General features: G+C 37.1%; 1 pseudogene; it reads right to left on the bottom strand.

The window, feature by feature from the left end:
• Positions 1-100: 100 nt before the first annotated feature.
• LOC127426247 (sex comb on midleg-like protein 2) overlaps positions 101-18,790 on the bottom strand; it is a 35,607-nt pseudogene continuing 16,917 nt past the window's right edge.

The following is an 18,790-nucleotide window of genomic DNA, read 5'->3' as shown; positions in this document are numbered from 1 at the left end:
TAAAAAAAAAAATCATTTAATACGCCTTCAAAATTCATGTTTGAGGTATGACTGTGTGTAATTTATGTTGTAGAACAAAACGTCCACGTTTCGTCAAGTAATGTATTCGACAGACCTTATTTTACACACAAGTTCAAAAACCCCATTATAAAAACCCATAGGAAAATCCCTAGGGAACCCACGGCGGATTCTCTTCCGGGTTTTTGGACTGCAAGCTGAACAGCTCTATTGACACGTCTTATATTGGAGATGATCAAACAACGTAAAAAAATACGTTTTCCAGATGTAAACACACCAACCCGATCTCATGAAAAGTCATACATAATTTACGAGTTGGCCATTTCATATGGTCTCACACGATGTTGTTCTAATAAACTCGTACGACTTCATCACGTGCAAATTCCTGGATGTCTAATGCGGAAGTAAGCGCGAGTTCCGCACACGAGGCTTTAAGGACATACTTATTAATATTATGCCTTTACCCAAACCCCTTATCTAAACGTAACCAATCATTAGAGTGTAAACATGATAGGAAGCTGTTGTGTGTGACAGAAGCAAGTCATTTTCGCATATTAGATGGAAATGATATCCAGCGACGTCATTGGCTGTACAGTCGCACCATATCGTACGAATCCAGATGTTGAAACACACACATCAAATAGACGTCTGGGTGATGTACGTGAAGCAGAAATTGCTCACAAACTTCATTGGTTCTTCCGTGTTCTGTCACTGCGCCACATTTAAATAATGTAGTGCCTTTCCACTTGGAAAAAGATGCGGTAAAAGCGACAATTTTATAAATGCAATTATTTATTCAATAGTAGAAATGAGTTCAAATAAGTAAATACAAAATATGTCAACCTGAGTTTAAGAAGTAATACAGTGTATCTAAAAGGAGCTAAAAACTGATGTATAAAAATGTATAATAAAAAAAAGTCTCCATCCTCCAGAGTAACTAGATCAGTGAATCTTAATATCAATTAAATAGACTAAATGCGCTCAAAAAGAGGCAATTTCTACTTATTAAATTAAAAATATATATAATCAAATGCATTGAATTTTAGAATACTGAACCGAAAGTTGCACATTTATATGATACAGAAATAAAAATAACTACATAACACATAACATATGTGGGACTGCTGCATGTTTATGGGGGTCACCCAAAAAGAGCTGGTAAGGGCTTTGAATATAGTCTCTTTTATTTCCCTCTTTTTTTTTTCTAGGGAAAAGACATCATTGCTGGTTTAACAAAATATGAATAAATGAAAATGACTTAGATGAGTGTCCTGAGTAATTATCATCTTGAGCAATAAACAACCGTAATGACATTTTCAAAATAACAGTGAGTCAGAAACACAGGTTTGTGCTTTTAAAATAGGTGCCTTTTATAGACTATAACAAAACCGCTGTTGGTTTATAGCACTTAAAAAGATCATTTTTAGGAACAGCAGTACATTTTGAAATGATATGATTGTGAATTTCAAGTCATAAATAGAAACCAACCCCAAAGAATCAACTGTGACAAATGCTAAACAATAGAATTTGATTAAATGGCACCAAAACACTTAGTAGTTCATTTCCAAAAACCTTAAATTCAAATACATCTTTAACAGACGTAAACAGAGTATAAACCACAGTGGAAAGTGAACATTTGTGACTTTGTCTGTGCATGTAGACAGTACCAGAACACAATACATAAACAACACCGTGTAATCCTTTGGATTCAGCTTTCCACTATAGTCTGTAAACCAGAACTTCGTTGGGGTACTGAGGTCTGTAGCTGCAGTTTTACACTGTATTTGTATTTGAGATGACTATTAGAATAGAGTCAGTGATCATCCCTAAAGCTTGTACACAATGTCCAAGCAGAATTAGACCATCAGATCTGATAATGTTAATGGTTGCATTTGTTTTTTGCTACAAAATTTTATCAGGTCAGTTGTTTCTTTCCACTGGATTTACCAACAGGAGTAGGGGACTTCATGTGAAGTGGGTCAGCATGTTGGACCCTCGACCCACATCTCTAGCAGTAAATATCCATGTATCTCCAGTGAAGTGTCTGGTATCAACTCTGAACTGGAGTGAACCTCCGTTTTGCTCTGTTGCCCCTGGTGGAGACTGTATGCATTTGCTCAACCAACTACTATTTCACTTGTTTGAGTCTCTCGATGTGATGGCAGAGCTTGAGAGCAGGGCCTAGTTTCAGCCCCATGTACTTCATAATCATGTCACTCCGTAAAAGCATCAAGGCTTTGCCGTCAATCTCCTGAGGAAAAGCGAAACATATAAAGAAAAACACCAATGCCAAAATATTGAGAAGGAAATTAACTTAAAAGGTAAAACTTCAATGGTAACTACAGTTCAACAGGCTTGTGTTACGCAGAGATTGGATAGAAAAATGTATCTCACATGTTTCCTGAAGAGCTCTGCATGTGGGCCCAGCGCCTGAGGATCGGCATCATGCACAAACTGCATCACTTCCTCTATACTCCAACACGACGGACTCTTGTTGGATGATCTGGAAAGATCCCTCTCCACTGCCTGATGATCTGGACCAGTGGTTGAGCTGGCAGCTAGATGAGATACATCAACACACAAAATAAGAAACACAAATGATGGCAAAGCAGTACCAAACCAACAAAGAACATTTCTTCATAATCAACGACACCAACAATTGTAAATCAACTGAAAGTAAAAGCTGTAAATACAAATAATAATAAAAAAAAAATGGTAATGAAAGGCAAAAGGTATGGGTTTTTACTCAGCTTCTAGGAAGATTAAGCAGATTTGGGTTCATTTGGATGATAATCCCCTTCTGAAATAACCCTGCCCCCTTTTGGAGTTACTCCGCCTTCCTTTGGAAATCTATTTGGAGAACTCTGATCTGCAGTAATACCTGCTTAGGATATTTTGCCACTAGAGCACACTGTGATACATACTGAAATACTTCTGGTATCACTCTGCGATTTTTAACCCTTTAAGCTCGGATGGGCTTGCGAGAAAAAATAATAAACATCAATATATTAATAACTTCAGTCTTAACCAACACAAAATAGGTATCGTTTGAAAGCTTAGAAGCTCTACTTTACAATGCATTTAGACATTATGACCAAAACTGAACAAGTGCTTTGAAATTTGCAGACAAATCAGAAGTGTTCCGTTTTGATAATATTGCACTGTACCAATTATTGCAATCAGTAAAAACATCAAACTCATCAAATAGCCATGTGTCATATATCATTGGAAAGCTCTCAAAGAGTAGAATACAACCAGCCTATTTGTTTTACTCATAGACAAAAATATAGCGAGTAATAGTATATGTATATGTCTTTGACAATTATGTTGGTGTTGCTTATATGCCATGTTTTTACTTATAACTTCAAAGTAACATAAAATATCACATACCATTAGAGGAGGTGATTATCTTTCAAATGAGCCCACATACAAGGTAATCGGATGCAATAGATCATTAGATAATCCACATGAAGCACAATGTTAAATATGGCCACCAGAAGATGGTGCCAAGTACATGACACAGACACAATGATGACTCAAATGGCACAGAATGAAACTCATTCTGTGAAATCTAATTACTAAAATCATGTCTCCATGCTATGCAAACCTCATTGTTGTTTTTGCATGTGTAATTAGTTCTTATATACAATTACTGTTTTATTTGTTTGGAGAGGCTTATGGACTCTATGATAAATAATTTTTGTAATGCTATAACTTTTGATTGCTTTGTCGTATCAACACAAACTTTTTCTCAGATACAGTTAACATGATTGGGAACAAAACAAACGCAGTTTTTTCAGAACCACTTTATTTACACTCAGAGATATAATCAAATAAGAAAGAATAAGTAAATTATTAGCTCAATTTTCTTTTCTTTTTTTTAATGATTTTTCAGCAGTTTCTTAGGCTGAGAGTCTCAGAACATATCAATCTATATAATTAAAAAAATTGAAAAACACGACCCTCCTTGTTTTTTTGTTTTGTTTTGTTTTGTTTTGTTTTCCGAGTTATAAGCCTTTAATTTTGGGTATGCCACTGAAACAGGAAATCTTTAAAACACCTTCAGAGCTTAAAGGGTTAAAAGTAAGCTAATAAAATAATTTCAACTTAAATCAATGTTTCACATCCTTTTATTTATTTAATTGGCAAGTAGTCATGTAACAATGGGATATAATGAGCCGTCAGATGGTCATTTTCACAAAATAAACACCAACAGCACCAACAGTTTCTCCTTCTTCTCACATAATAACATAATTTAATGCAAATCAATATTTTATGTCCATTTATTAATTTTTTTATTTGGCAAGTTGTCGTGTAATCAGCAGGATAATGTACAGTCAGCTGTTCTTTCTTGCAAAATACCTGAACTCATCTATGATCACCCTGTTGGGGTTTAACGACCAGCTGACTGTACATGATACTGTCTATAATGGGTGTTTTTTTTTTTTTTTTTTTTTATAATGTGTTATCATCAAGGAAAAAAAATCATCATTCATTTTTAAGCCAATTTTTGGTAAAAAGGTACTAACTTTTGGCAGACTAAAATTATATTATATACTAATTACACAGCTGTAATTAGTTATGTTTCATTTGTCCCACTGGAAATGGAAATCTACATACTGCAGAAATAGTAAGAGTAATTTGGTAGTTTGCTATTTCAAACCCAAGACTAAAAGCAGGACATGCAAGATGTCAAAAACAGTCTAAATGCAGCGGTTTCTATGAGTAATAGCACAGTAATGAAATATTGCATGTTTCATAATCACCAAGTAATTAAGTCTTGGTTCATCCTATTCTCTGCCTGCCTCAACTGATTTTTAATTTCCCAAAATATACATGTGTTCAGTAAGTATCTCTGAATGGGACAGCTGGTCTAGGATCAGTCACTTCTAGACTGTCTTTGAACTCAGTTGCTAAAAGGTGGATAATGAAACTGAACCCCAAACAGAACTCCCACACTAAAATAAATATGGCCCCTTGAGCTGCTAACAGGATTTAATCCATATCAAAGCATATTTTGCCACTTGACATTTGATTAAAGAAAATACATCTGTTCCTCACACAAGCATGCTGTACGGAACTGATATGGGTGTTTATCCCAGGGCAGAAATAGATTTTAAGTCTCCAAAGAACAGCAGTGATCACAGAATGCTTTCGGTTTGGCAGCTTACAATACAATATCCTGCTTTTAGGACTGAAGCACAGCGTATTGGTAAACAGCACTGAAACACTGGAGACAATAAAAGCTTGAACTATAAATAACCAAAAATTATTAGATTCTATGAATTAGTGACCCTTTAAAATAACTTCAATATGGCATTATCAAACATTACTTAAGGAAATATTCCTGGTTCAATACAAGTTAAACTCAATCGACAGCATTTGTTTCATAATGTTGATTACCACAAAAAATCATCTCGACATATCCCTCTTCTTCTTTAAAAAAAAATCGAGGTTACAGCGAGGCATTTACAATGGAATTCAATTTTTAGAGGGTTTAAAGGCAGAAATGTGAAGATTTTTAACGTTTACGAATTGGCCCCATTCACTTCCATTATATCACAAATTCTATCGATTGAGCTTAACTTGCAATGAACAGATCACTTACATGCAAATATAAATAAATACTTAAAAATGTCTATTTCTAATGATCTCTTAAGCATGTAAAATAGTTTCTATCCTAGTTTAAGAACTATAAGTAGGCTGATTTCCACAAAAACTAACATTCTAACCGGCCCGACACAGCAACATTGGCTCAACCAATGACATGAGTGTGGGGCGGGACTATCTGTTTGCACAACCAATGGCAGATGTTGGGGAAACATATCTGAAAACAATTCTTTTTGCAATTTTATCTGGTGCAATATGCAGAAATTACACATTTACACATTTTACGTTTAAACGGAAGTGTGCATTTTTTGACACTTGTGTAACCAAATGACGCTATACGGGATTGAGCCAGAAAACTGATCATTCCAGGGGGTTTGCAGAAGGTGACATTCTGAAATGTCTTGTAAACTAGAACGTTACTGCCGGAGAACATGGCTTATGTAGCCATGTAAACGCATGAGCGGCATTCTTATAGGTTCTTATAGAGTGAGCATGCACTCAAACGCACCTGGGTAATCCCAGAGTTTGACGTAAGAGGAAAACCCTACTATTGCAGCACAGCAGGTCGCGATGGAAAGTTAAGGAAGCAAACACAGCAGCAACTGTGGAACATCTTGAAGAGAAGCAACGCAGAACAAAAAATGGCCAAGCCTTCCTCAGATGCCATGTTTGTTATTTACACCAGTGTCATGGGAAAATTACGCTAGGTCCCCTTTGCTGCAGAGAAAGCTGCTACTGGCCGAGGGTTAAGAGTACACCACTTACACAGTGCATGTAAACGCTAGGGGTGGGCGATATGACCAAAATCCTATATCACGATATGAGTAATTATATGTCACGATAACAATATACTATATCACGATATAGTTACATTTTTCTGAAAAATCAATAAAATTGCATTATATATTAAGCCATGTCTCAATGTGTAATTCTAAGTAATCCAGTCAGTGAATTAAATACTTTATAAATGAAAACTTCATCTTATATAATTTTCTCTTTATTTTGAACTTGACAAACATAGTCAAAGTAAAAAAATAAATGCCAAATTTCAGTCTGATGATGTACACCAATTTTCTTCTTTTTCTGTTTATTATTATTATTATTGTTGCTGTTGTTATTCTTGTTATTATTATGATTATTGCTATAACTTTCCTCAAGAAACTTAACATCTCAAAGCAATGCAAAAAGTAAAATAACCTATAAATAAAAAACAAATATCCATAAATAAAATTTATTAATTAGGCTCTTTGTGTTTTTAGTAATCTCTATAAAGAAAATATCTGAAGGAAAATATGTCTGGTTTGTTTCCTGATATCAAACATCAATCGAACAGAATTTTAGAAAGGGTTTTGATGTGTGTTTTAAAAACCCACATGACATCGAGAGAAACCAGAATGGGTAACCGTGTGATCTGCGCTTTTTCTGTCACAGGAGCACAAATGAAGGGACTGGGATGACTTCAGACTGGGTGCGCAACACTCGCTCAAAACACAGCTGCACGTGTTTGGACGGGAGGCATGTTTGGAGTGCGGGATGAATGTCATTCAGTTTGCTTTGACGGTGGCTCAAACGAAATTTAATGCCGCAGAAGCGGATTCAGTGTCATTTTTTCTCATCTAATGACACGTGCAGCTGTCAGTGAAAAACTGCATTTCATTATTTCAATCAGTCTCACATGAAGCCCTGACCACTGATATACTGTATAGGCACACATGGATATATCGACATACACAATGTACAAACCATGCAAATCGCTGTTTTCTGCTCGGTATCACGTTTTCTAAAGCCAAACCAATTCCACACCAAGGAGGACACACTTTTTCCTTCAAAATCTCCTCTCATCTTCTCATTCAAATTAATTTGAAGAACGAGCAGTCACTCCGCCTTCCTCCATTTATCCGACAGGGTGTGTAATGCGTACATGTTATGTGCTGTACACATTTATCGTGTGGCAATTTTGCGTTTAGAGACGATAAAACAAAATGTAAATCATGTCTACCCCTAGTTAACGCAAACGCATCTCTTACGCAGCTTTCTGATGTCTATGTAAACAAGCTCAGTGTTGCTGTGTCAGACTCGTCGGAATGCTCAAAAAAACAGAGTGATGTTTGAATAGCATCAAAGAGCAACAATGTTGCACTTTTCAAGCAAATTAACCTACAAATGGCTTACTAATAGCTGACTCTGTATATTATGCTAAGATAGAATGTATATTACCATCTAAAAATGACACACATAAGCTTCAATGTTATTAATGAAAGTTATATATTGTTATAAAAGGTGTTATAAAGTAGTCACTCATTTACAAGCCATCTGAAATTGTAATAGTGTATGTGAAGTTGCTGAAACAAAGCTTTCTTACATAGCCTACCTTCCACTCGTCTGTGTGCGCGTGCGGGGCCCAGCTCAGAGGGGTTGGAGGTGAATCTGTGGAGGAGTGGAGGGTGAGAGGGGTAGTGCGGGCTGCTCCCGGCCGGGTTGTGATATTCAGACGTGCTCCGTAGCGCAGAGGGTCGTGGGGCGACAGAATTAGAAGCCGAGTCCATCGACTCCTCTGAGAACTGCTGGTCTGTAGTGGCACCATTTTCAGCATGTGCCACAGTGTCTGTCACAAAGAGTGAATAACAGTGTTTTAAGTTCATCCTTAAGGCCAAAGTATACTAGGGTATGTGTGGCACAAATTTTGTCATCAGCGCAGTCTGCCCTTATAAGTGCTTAAATGTAAATTACTTGACTTTTCCTGGGCAAAAACTGTGTAAATGTTCAAAAGCCTTATGGAGCCAATGTCTTTCAAAAATAAACCTACCCTGAAAAAATATTCACTGAAGTAAAATGTGTGACAACGAACATCGGTCTACCCTACAGAAGGTTTATACTAGATTTTTTCGGAATAATAAGCTTGCATACTGGAGACAACAAGTCTACACACTCACCTTTAGAATGTAACCAACACATAAACCCACACCAAAACAAACGGTAGGACTGGATTTGTTATGTTATGCATGAATATAAATCATATATAACAAGTAGGAACATGCCTCTGATCTGAGCTTATAATCCTCCTCTCGTTCATGTGTGTTGACACCCAACTGCAAAGCAATTCTATAATGACGGCAACACTACTCTTATTAATTAACACATTTACCTTCGGTTTGTGACAATGAGCTTAAACTACGAGAACTGAACACATAACGCCCACATTTGTCAAACTATAATCATAAAACTACACCCACACCAGCACAAAAATAACCTGAATTGACATTTTCATTTTCACCCTCAGAAAAAATCAGAGACTTAATTAGTTAACAACATGGGCAATTTAATTAGGAGTCTGTCTGCATAAAAAAAAAAAAAAAAGAGTTTAAGTGCAGTGGGTAGGTTAATGAGAGAATACATGCCTCTTTGCACATAAAGGAAGCTCCATCTTTCATTCTGTTTCAATTCGGCCAATCAAAACCGGCCTAGAACTGCTGCAAGTGTGCCATAAACACTCAATTTGTACCATTCACTCACAGACAAGCTCAAACACTCAGAATAGTTGAACAGGTCATACCATCAGAGGGTAGAGCTTCTGTTCTGTGTAGTTTAGGTGACAGAGCAGCAGTGTAAGAAGCTGAATCTCTGTTGAATCGTCTCGTACCCCGTGCTACGGACAAAGCTTCTGATGTCTCCTCTTTCACTGCCAATGAAAACAGAAAAAAAGATACAGTTATAATCACAACTGGAAGAACATTAGTCTTGTGTAGCCAGACCTTTGACTAACAAAATAAGGATTGGTCCACATGGCAGGTTATTCTGGCCAAAGAAACACCTGCTTGGACTATCTGACAGGTATGGAGACCCTTAGAGGACAGGGAGTGAAAAGAGTTTTGCATTCCCTAGTAACAGTTTCACGTTCTCTCACAAAAAGTTTTGCGCTCCCTTGTGTTACTTCACGTTCCTTCGCAATAGTTTTGTGTTCCCTCACAATAGTTTACATTTTCTCACAAAAAGCTTTGCGTTCCCTTGCAATAGTTCTGCATTCCCTTACAGATACATTGCATTTCCTTGCAATACGTTTACAGTTCCTTTGCAATATTTTGCGTTCCCTCTCAATAGGTTTTGCGTTCCCTCGTAATAGTTTTCGTTCCCTTGCCATCAGTTTTGGGTTCACTCGCAATAAGTTTTGCGTTCCCTCGCAATAAGTTCTGCGTTCCCTTGATATAACATTTGCGTTCTCTAACAAAGAGTTTTACATTCCCTCACAATAGTTCTGCATTCCCTTACAAATATTTAGCATTCCCTTGCAAGAGTTTGCATTTCCTTGTAATAAGTTTTGCGTTCCCTTGCAATCTGTTTTGCGTTCCCTCTTAAGAGTTTTTTGGTCCATTGCAATCAGTTTTGGGTTCTTTCGCAATAAGTTTTACGTTCCCTCACAACAGTTTTGTGTTTCCTCGCAACAACAAAGCGTATTTCAACAACAAGTTTGGGGTTCCCTCGCAATAGTTTGCGTTCCCTCACAATACGTTTTGAGTTCCCTCGCAACAGTTTTGGGTTCCCTTGCAATAAGTTCTGTGTTCCCTTGAAATAACATTTGCGTTCTCTCACAAAGAATTTTGCGTTCCCTCGCAATACGTTTTGCGTTTCTCCGCCATAGTTTGCAGTCCCTCACAATAAAATTTGCTTTCCCCCTCAATGAGTTTTGCATTCCCCCGCAAAAGTTTGCTTTCTCTCACAATAAGTTTTGGGTTCCCTCGCAACAGTTTTGGGTTCCCTTGCAATAAGTTCTCCGTTACCTTGAAATAACATTTGCGTTCTCTCACAAACAATTTTGCATTCCCTCACAATAGTTCTGCGTTCCCTTACAAATATTTTGCATTCCCTCGCAATAAGTTTTGCGTTTCTCTGCCATAGTTTGCATTCCCTCACAATAAAATTTGCTTTCCCCCTCAATGAGTTTTGCATTCCCCCGCAAAAGTTTGCTTTCTCTCACAATAAGATTTTGAGTCCCCTCGCAATAAGTTTTGAGTTCCCTCGCAATAGTTTGTATTACCTCGTAATTGTTTTTGTTCCCTCGCAATTCGTTTTACATTCCTTCGCAATAAGTTTTATGTTCCTTGCAATAGTTTGCATTGTCTCGCAAATTATTTTGGGATCAGCTCTGCAAAACTTTGTACAGAAAAAAAAACATGACAAAAATGTAACTTGATACATAGAGTTATGCTAGTGTAACGGTAGCCAGCTGGTATGTGCTGTGTGGTGGTTGTAAACCTCACTCCCCTGGCCTCAAGAGACGCACTAGCGACTGATGCTAGGGGCTGTAGCCTTTAGCCTCCTCGTTAGCGCACCCCCCCCATGCCGGAGATGCCGGTTCGAATCCCATTCGGAGCGGGTCGAGCAGGACCGGTTACACTAGTGGATTTCTAGTTAACTTGCTACTAAGTGCCACTAACTTCAAATCCAGTGAATATTTATTCTTCAAAAATGCTCATTGTACCAAAAAAAAAAAAAAAACCTGTGTGCCTTAACTCTTAGATGTTGCATAAAGCCTGCCAATCAGATCAGAGCTTGCCAGATCTAGAAAGTGCTTTCCAGTTTGTGTACAATATGCATCAGATGGTAAGAGATCGGACTGTTTGGGATACTAGTAGACCACTGGATTTCATGCTTCATACCTAAACATAAACATACCTGACTTGCTCCTGTCATAGGAAGTGTGTGTGTTAGTAAGTGGACTGAAGGGCTGGCTGCTGAACAAGTTGTCACACTGCAGGTGGTGACACAGAGTTTCTAGAAACCGCAAAACAAATGATGCACTGGAGGCCGTGGGGAGCTTGACGTAGTGTATTCCTCCATCAGAGCGAACTGAGAAAGAAAAAGATAAAAAATACAGAGTGATAAATTAAAAGCAATAAGCCACAAGAGGCCATGTGTTACAGTGATTTTACCACGGGTAAAGGGTATTTTCAGGCACAAACTAGAGTTGCCAAATAGAGGACAAGGGTACAATCTACTGTTTTGACAGAAATATTGTTTATCACAAGGTAAAGAAAATTTTAATTTTCCCTGGTTGTTGTAGTGCATCCCCAACATACTATGACTGGATTATTTCAATCAATTATTTCCAGATTTAAAAAAAAAATAAATAAATAAATACATAAATAAAAAACAGTGTTAGTGCTTTGTTAATATCTTGCAGTATTTTTTTCTCACCATATTTTCGTAAATAATATGTTTTAATTAAAAACCTCTGATTATAGTCATGATGCGTCTTTTTCGTCTCTTCTTTGTTAGCCAAAAAAAACCTTCTTCAATGAACATTTTTATCAGTAATTTCATTGACTATATTAACACAGGAACATCTAATCAAAATCTAATTTTAAGTAATTGAAATACTTGTAAACAAGTCAATTATAATGGCAGAATGTAGCTGTTTTCTGTACTATAGTACACTTTTCATGAATATATCACTTGTGAGATCATGAGGTATACATTTTAAAATTAATTTCATTTCTGATCTTTAAACTGTCACTCTGTGCGAGGTGTGTTCCCTGATCACTTTTCCTTTCCATAGTTGCAAAACATATGCTAAAAAACACACACACACACACAAAAAAACGCTCCCACTCCTCCAAAAACGCAAGCATTTTCTAAACAGTCTTTTTAAAAAGGGGTGGGGGGTGTTGTTGAGCTGGCTAAATATGTGCCGATTAAGGGGCCAGGGGGTTGCAGCAGATGGCCCCAGAGTCCCAGTGTGGGCTTCACCCCCTGCTGCACACATCAACATAGACACTCATATACAAAAACGCACATTTCCCCGGGGAGTGTCCCAATCAAATGATCCAAAACCAGGTTACACACAGATGTCCTCCCTTATTACCCACAGTCTGATGACATCAGCTGTGCACACACACCCTTCTCTTTTCAGGTCACACACACCTGCTTTCACTTCTCCCTTTATTGCAAATAACATACATGTTGACAGCACTGCAGCATTAAAATAACACAATTATGAGCTCAAGCTGCACCCATAAATACTAAATAAATTGAAAATATGATATTTAAATTCCTGTGAAAGTGCACTAAATAAAATATTCTTGATTTTAACACTTTTTATAAACTTATTAATGTAACTTATTAATTAATGTCTCTATTTTAATTAAGCCCAAAATAAGAGAAATACTGGCAAATTTTACTGTAAAATAATCTAACAAAAAATATATACATTTTTATAGTAATTTAACATAATGTGGTGGATTATAATGTTTTGGTTATTTTTTCATTGTCACCATTTCATTTAGTTATTATTATTTTATTATTTATATTTTATTTACAGGTGCATCACATTAAAGTATTTAATAATGTATATAGAATTATGCTATTTATAACAGTCTCTGTTTATATCTACGTTCCCTTACTTTTTATGTTGTTGGTTCATGATAAGTCTGAAAGGTTTATAATTTATCGTTAATAATTAACCCTATAACACCGCCTGTATCAAATTTAATACACAATTTTTGATGTGAAATCTTTGCTGATTTTAATAAAGTAAAAGTGACAGTATGATTATATTATTAATGATATTTTAAAATGCGTATTTGCTGAATATAAGCAACTTGTGCTTGTTTAAAATGTTGTATATTATTTTATCGAAAAACCCCCTTTGAAATCCATGTATCAAATATGATACAAAATATGATACAACAGGCTTTTGATGTATATCACTCAGTCACCATTACATTACATTACATTTATGCCCACCACAAAAATAAATAAAAATAAATAAATAAATCTGCCATATACATTTTATAAGATATATATAAAGTGTGAACTAATATTTCTGTGTATTGTCATATATGCAGCCTGCTCTGTTATTATAAAGATCTCATTATTTTACATTATAAGCTATTATGATCTTATCATAAGAGACTTCTATAAATATATAAAATAATATTTTATTCATATTGTATTTGATGTGCTGAACTGAACTGTGATACATTTCAATCCATATTTATAGACCATGGAGAGGAAGTTGTAATGGCCAAACTCTCAAACATTTGGTATCTCTGAAAAGCACATGAATTCCTCTGATAATACCCCAAGATTTACCACTGTAGCATGTATGGGCTAAGAGAAACTTCAATAACAAATGTCCTACACAAAAATGAATTGCTGGGCCTCTGGAGGATAATGACTTTTAAAGCCTAATGTATGATACATAAAAAAAAAAAAATGCATTTTTTTTTTTTTTATAGTTTGTCTAATTTTCTGACAGTTCTTTCATATGTCAGGCTTTACAGTGTAAGTGGTATGGAAAAAATGAATGGGACTTTTACTTCCGTTGCCCGACTGTTGTGCTGTTTTGAAGAATCGTCCAATTATACATAATCAAATAAATCATCTCTTAAAACGTGTTTGATTACATTAAAAGCAGTTTACATAAACATTTCAAACTAACCTCTGATGATCTCCCCGCCATCAGACTGAGACTGCAGGAAGCTGAACAGAGCTTTGGGTTGAAATGCACAGTCAACGCAGGCTTGGACCGCATGCTGCAGAACCGTGTTCACTGGACCCGGTCCGAAATGATCCGGCAGCTGCAACAACAGCTTGCGGTCCATGTGCGGTCCCGAGTCTCCATGTTTATTCACGTACACGCAAACTAGAGGGGCGCACAGTCAGGTAAACACAAAAACATCAGAACATTGAAAAGAATTTGGCACATATTGGGTGGAAAGTGAAAATGCTAAGGTTTGTACCTGATGAACCATTTCTGTTTTAAGTGTTAACTGTGATAACCTAGAATGAGGTAATAAAACAGGCTACATCAAGCAAAAACTCCTAGAGCTGCTCAAAGATTTGTTTGAGAGATGTATAGAGAATTATTTGAAGATTTAGAAATGTAATACTGATGAACTGCTGTGAAAAATATTGTTACCAGTCAAAAGTTTGGACACATAATTCATCTTTATTAGTGCTATTTTCCACGTGTTATACTAACAGTAAGGTCACCGAAACTACGAAATAACACAAATGTAAGTATGGGGATTTGTATACTGACTAGAGGTAATATATCGGTTTTACTATCGGTTAGCGACAAATATCTATGCCGATACAACAGCAGAAGATCACGTCGGGTTCCGCTTCTGTCAGCCAAGAACAGAAAACTGTGGCTGCATTGGGCCTACCATTTGTGTACCTCAGCAGAGATCCAGATTCGTCAGACCAGGTGATGTTTTTCCAGTTGTCTACAATCCAGTTTTGGTGAGCCTGTGCCCACTGTAGCCTCAGTTTCCTGTTCTTAGCTGACAGTAGTGGTACCCCGGAGGGGTCTTCTGCTGCTGTAGCCGATCCGCCTCAATGTTCGATGTGCTGTATGTTCAGAAATGCTTTTCTGCATAGCACTGTTGTAACACGTGTTTACTTGGTTACTGTCACCTTCCTGTCAGCTTGGACCAGTCCGGCCATTCTTCTGTGACCTCTGTCATTAACAAGCCATTTTCGCTGGAGGTTTTTTGTTTCATCATAAGGGCTTGTTTAAAGATGTGTCAATGTACCCCAGCATCAGATGGACACTTTTGGACCGTCTCGGTTGCATCACGTCATAAACATACCATTTTAAGGTCACTGTGTCAAGTTAAATGAAGTTTAAAACTTAGAAAAACACATCTTGAGATCCCAGCGTTCGGATTTGCGCTCCATCAAGTTGTGTTTGTACGCAAGTACGTGTTCTCATCTTGTGCTGTCTGCTCTCGGTGAGTGTGGTTTGTTCTCTGTCTGTATAACTGTGCGTTGCCTATACAACGAGTTTTGCTTACTGCCTCCAGGAGAAAACAGGTGGTACTTCAAGCTTGAATTGCTCAGATATAAGGAATATTCCTTAGTACGGTCCGGGGACATTACGGTCCGGTTTTTTGTATAATTGCACCAAATTAACGCATTAAATTGACAGCCCTAGTCCAAACTTTTGACTAGTAGTGTACACTGATGAGCCAAAACATTATGACCACCCGCTTAATATGCTGTTGGTCCTCCGCGTGCCGCCAAAACAGCGCCAACCCGCCAAGGCATGGACTCTACAAGACCCCTGAAGGTGTCCTGTGGTATCTGGCATGAAGACATTAGCAGCAGATCCTGCAAGTCCTGTAAGTTGCGAGGTGGAGCCAATGTTCCTCAAACCATTCCCGAACAATGTGTGCAGTGTGGCAGGGCGCATTATCCTGCTGAAAGAGGCCACTGCCATCAGGGAATACCATTGCCAAGAAGGGGTGTACCTGGTCTGCAATGATGTTTAGGTAGGTGGCACGTGTCAAACTGACGTCCACATGAATGGCCGGACCCAGGGTTTCCCAGCAGAACATTACCCAGAGCATCACACTCCCACCACCGGCTTGTCATCTTCCACAGTGCATCCTGGTGCCATCACTTCCCAGGTAAATGGCGCACACATACACGGTTGTCCACGTGATGTTAAAGAAAGCGGGATTTATTGGACCAAGTGACCTTCTTCCACTGCTCCAATGTCCAGTTCAGATGCCCGTGTTCATTGTAGGCGCTTTCAATGGTGGACAATGGTCATCATGGGCACTCTGAACGGTCTGTGGCTACACAGCCCCATATGCAGCAAGGTGCGATGCACTGTGTGTTGTGACACATTCCTCCTGTAACCATCATTACAATTTTCTGTGATTTGTGCCACAGTAGACCTTCTGTCGGTTCGGACCAGACGGGATAGCGTTCGATGCCCTCGTGCATCGATGAGCCTTGGGCACCCAACACCCTGTCCCTCCTCGGATCACTGTCTATATATACTCGCCACTGCTGACCGGGAGCACCCCATAAGCCTTGCCGTTTCAGAAATGCTCTGACCCAGTCATCTGGCATAACAATTTGGCCCTTGTCAAAGTCGCTCAGGTCTTTACTCCTGCCCATTTCTCCTGCATTCAACACGTTGACTACGAGAACTGATTGTTCGATTACCATCTAATCTACCGAGATCTTGACATGTGGCCTTGTTAGGAGATGATCAACGTTATTCACTTCACCTGTGAGTGGTCATAATGTTTTGGCTCATCAGTGTATTTCATACTGATCTTAACTTTACATCATAGGGCGATGATGTACGAACCATGTCAAGAAAATTTCCTGGTCATTTTTAACCCCAAATCAATACACAATTATATATACAATTATTTTTTTCATAGAAGACAATGAAGCCTACTTTTTGGACCATGACAATTATTAGCATAGTGTCATTATTTTCAGGACACTTAAGCACATTTTACCCAATAACTCTTATTACCGCAACACGTCTGGTCGTTTTACTTTTACAGTTTCCATTGTTTACCATCATGATTCTTATTACCATAACACAGACATGTTTTTACTGTATTACAGTAAAAAAAAGATGCTGATGTATGATTTTGTAAATTAAAATCAGCGAAAATAAAAGGCAGTACCAAGGGAGTGCTACTATGATGTAAATAATATATTTTATAATCATATTTATAATCATATTTGCAAACAAACCTGAGACATACTTACTGACATACGTTTTATAGACATATTGAAGATGAGCAAACAACATCAAAAATATGTCTTCCAGATGTAAACACACACATCAAACAGATGTCTGGGTGATGTACGTGTGCTATCAGGGTCATAATGACAATCTTTTTCCGCATTGTGGTAATGTGATTTGGGGGGTAAAATGTGCGTAACTGTCATGAAGCAATGTCACAATGTAAAAACTCTGAATGGGTTTCATTTTCTGTAAGCAAAATATAATGTATTCTTTGTTTCTTTTGGTTTTCGAGTAAAAATAGGACCTGGACATTTTCTTGACAGGTTTCGTGAGAATCAACCCATCATACATTTTACTTCAGTTAGCAATAAGTTAGAGCCCTACCGGTGGAGACGACACCTGAGTCTCTTGCTGTCTGCAGACTAGACAGTCTCCCATCTGACACTGAAGAGGACAAAGTGGGGCTTGATAGTGAATGAGTAACCTTTGGTTTCCTCTGTGAAGGAAGACAGAAAACAAGAGATAAAACTAAAATACACACTCACACAAACAACCCCACCCTTAGTTTAATTCTGAATAAAGGCCTTATCTTAATTGTATCAGACTTGAGTAGAATCCAGCATGACCATTTTTGGGGAAGGATTTTAGAGGAAGTGTTATTGTTTCATTTGAATAATTGCTTATGACTTACGGCCCACCCTCAAATCAAACAAAAGATGCATAATGATCAGTTCCCAGGGCAATTTTCTTCTTTTGTTCCCAGTTTGTTTTTTATAATCCCATCCTATTGGCTATTGCTGGAATTAGATTAATTCAAAACATTCAAAACATCAGTTAAGACTGTAATTGTAAATATATTTTAAATGAGAGGTTTTTAACCCTATAACGCAGTGTGTATCAAATATGATACACAACCTTTAATGGCTCTTGTTTCACTCTCTGTTCAAGCTGAGGAGCCAAAAACCTATGGTATTTAAGTTTCACATGTTTATGGTATGGTTATTTGTAAAAAAAAAAATAAATAAAATAAAATAAAAAAATAAAAGTGCTTTCAATGTTTATATCGGCGGATTTCTGTGAATAGTGACTCTTATGTTGGGATAAATAACAGCTTTATTTAATACAGTAAAAGTGACATTAATTATTATATTGTTACTGATATTTTAAAATGAGTATTTGCTGAATAAAAGCAACTTGTGCTTGGTTAAAATTTTGAATATTATTTTATTGAAAATCCCCTTTGAAATACATGTATCAAATATGATAAAACAGGCTTCTGAAGTATATCTCTGTATTTTATAAGATATATTTAAAGTGTGAACTAATATTTCTGTGTATTTTCATATATGCAGCCTGCTCTGTTATTATAAAGATCTTATTATTTCACACTACATGCTATTATGATGTAATCTTACCATAAGTTCCTGACACCCAGCGATAGTTTGTCTAATGATACTAAAAACAGTTTAATGTAAAAAATAAAAAATAAATAAAAAACATTCGGACAATTCTTTCACAGGCTTTACATGGTTAACTATTGCATTGCGGTCTGTTTTGATATGGTCATAGACAACATCCTAACTATGCATGATTATATGCCTTGTTACATTTTATTATTTGTGTTTAACATAGTTTTTTCCCTGTTGTACATTTAGTCAT

The sequence above is a fragment of the Myxocyprinus asiaticus genome, chromosome 35, assembly GCF_019703515.2.
Source record: "Myxocyprinus asiaticus isolate MX2 ecotype Aquarium Trade chromosome 35, UBuf_Myxa_2, whole genome shotgun sequence".
In the NCBI taxonomy this organism is placed as follows: Eukaryota; Metazoa; Chordata; class Actinopteri; order Cypriniformes; family Catostomidae; genus Myxocyprinus; species Myxocyprinus asiaticus.
This window is presented reverse-complemented; position numbering and strand designations above follow the sequence as displayed.